The sequence below is a fragment of the Mus caroli genome, chromosome 6, assembly GCF_900094665.2.
Source record: "Mus caroli chromosome 6, CAROLI_EIJ_v1.1, whole genome shotgun sequence".
Taxonomy (NCBI): domain Eukaryota; kingdom Metazoa; phylum Chordata; class Mammalia; order Rodentia; family Muridae; genus Mus; species Mus caroli.
The window spans coordinates 82,357,729-82,359,780 of record NC_034575.1 but is presented as its reverse complement, the minus strand read 5'-3'; the positions used below and the strand labels follow the sequence as shown (position 1 = coordinate 82,359,780).

Sequence of the window (2,052 nt, the reverse complement as noted above, 5' to 3'; positions counted from 1 at the left end):
GTGCCCCATTGCTGACGACTTCAGTTGGAGTAGCTGGTTCTACAGTACCCTCTAACGGTACCTGAAGATCACAGTCTATCACTTCATGAGCCATCACTGAGGGGACCAAGTCGGACGCCTGGCCGACCTCCATCGTTACTGCGCATCCCCTCAGCAGTAGAGGTTCTTAAGCGCCCCCCTTTCTTGCTCTTCCGTGAATCTCTTGCTTGTAGAAATAAGCCTAAGCTTCCTTCCTTAGGTGGTTAAGGACTGGATAGCACCCCAAACACATTTCCCTGGCAGGACCCGCTCACTGAGTCTTGTATTAATACTTCTCAAAGCAGGATGTGATCCCATACGTATTAGTTTATTTTTCCNTTGCTGTGACAAAATACCCCACAGAAAGCAATTTAAGGAAGGAAAGGCAGGTGGAAGAAAGGAAGGAAGGAAGAAAGAAAGAAAGGAAGAAAAGAAGGATTCAATCTGGTGTGCACTTCAAGGGATACAGTCTGTCATTTTAAGGAAGATAAAGTGTCCCTGCTTCAGCCTCCCCAGTGCTGGGATAATAGTTTTGCACACATGTCTGGCCAGTAGGTTTTTATTAGATGTCACAAAATGGGAGCAGTGAGTTGGGTCAGTCAGTAAATGTGCTTGACACCAAGTCTGATGGCCTGAGTTAGCTCCCTGGGGACCTTGATGGCAGAAGGAGAGAAGTGGCCCTGGCAGGTTGTCTTCTGACCTTCACATGCACACTGTGGCTGGTATGTGTGCACAAACCCGGGAATGAATGTAATAAAATAGAAACATTGCAGTAGNTGTTTGGAGGCTCTTTTGAGGCTTATTGCGTAATAGCAAAAGCAAGGAAACTGCCGGTTGCTGGCCAACACTTCCTGACACTGCACAGTGCTTGTGGGCTTGTTGCCTGACATGTACAGAAAACCAGGCAAAACCAAGAATGCATTTGTCAGAAAAAGAGCATGACAATTATACACTGGTGTTTAGAAAGCATTGTTTAAGATTCGAAACTAGGGCTGGAGAGATGACTTAGCAGCTAAGAGTGCTTGGAGCCCTTGCAAAAGATCCAGTTCTGTTCCCAGCACCCAATATCAGTGGCTCTCAGCAGCCCTTAACTCCAGAACCAAGGGATTTGGCACCCTCTTCTGGCCCCCACAGACAACTGCACTCACTCATGTTTGTGTACACATACAGACACACATGCATAAACACACACTCATAATACACATTACATATACATAATTTAAAAATAAAAATAAAAGTCATAAAAGGTTAGAAAATGGGATACATNATTAGTATGGCATGCTTGGGTTAGGGGGTTGTTTTGCACACTTAATAAAATTGACTAGAAAGATGTGCCTAAGTCAGCTCATGGAGATTCCCGAATTCTATTTCTTGTTTTGAATCAACTGCAACAGAAGAAAGAGGGCAGATTGTGTGGTTCCTTCCTTTAANGTGAGCTGTAACGTGAGTGCTTACAGTTGAGGACCACCCGGGAAGGCACTGCATGCTGGGGCCAGGGAGTAACCAGCATAGCTGTGCTGGGGCCCTGTGTATGCCTCCAGCCTTCCTACTCCTCACTGTCCTCCCAGTTGGCCTAGGCAGAGAGTATCATTTCCACTTTGCAGCTGCAGAGGCTGAGGGTCAACTGTNTGTCAGTTTCCTAGGGTCGTGTGTTAGTGTATGGACCCAGCTNTGAGGGACAAGAAGCCATGAAGAGGAGGTGCACACTCCTCTCCTGGGTGTGGCTTTACATTTAGCCTTCGCTCACCCTCGAGCAGCCCACAGGCAGCTCCACAACCCTCTTTCTCACGGTGTCGAACACTGCCAGGGTGCCCGAGCCTCTTGCAACACCACCTCATAGGGCAGGCCTCTTGTCCTCACATGCTCCCAAGAAGGGCGAGGACAGAATAGCAGATATTTAGAGAGAAACTATATTTGTGCAACTTATGTAAACTATCTTCTAATCTTTTCTGTCAGTGCTTGTTAATTTCTTTTTCCAAAAGGCTTATTCTTATTACTTTTAATTATGTGCGTGTGTTAGAGGGGTGGGGCATG

General features: G+C 46.5%; 1 pseudogene; it reads right to left on the bottom strand.

The window, feature by feature from the left end:
* Positions 1-133, bottom strand: part of LOC110295685 — a 2,080-nt pseudogene extending 1,947 nt beyond the window's left edge.
* Positions 134-2,052: the final 1,919 nt, after the last annotated feature.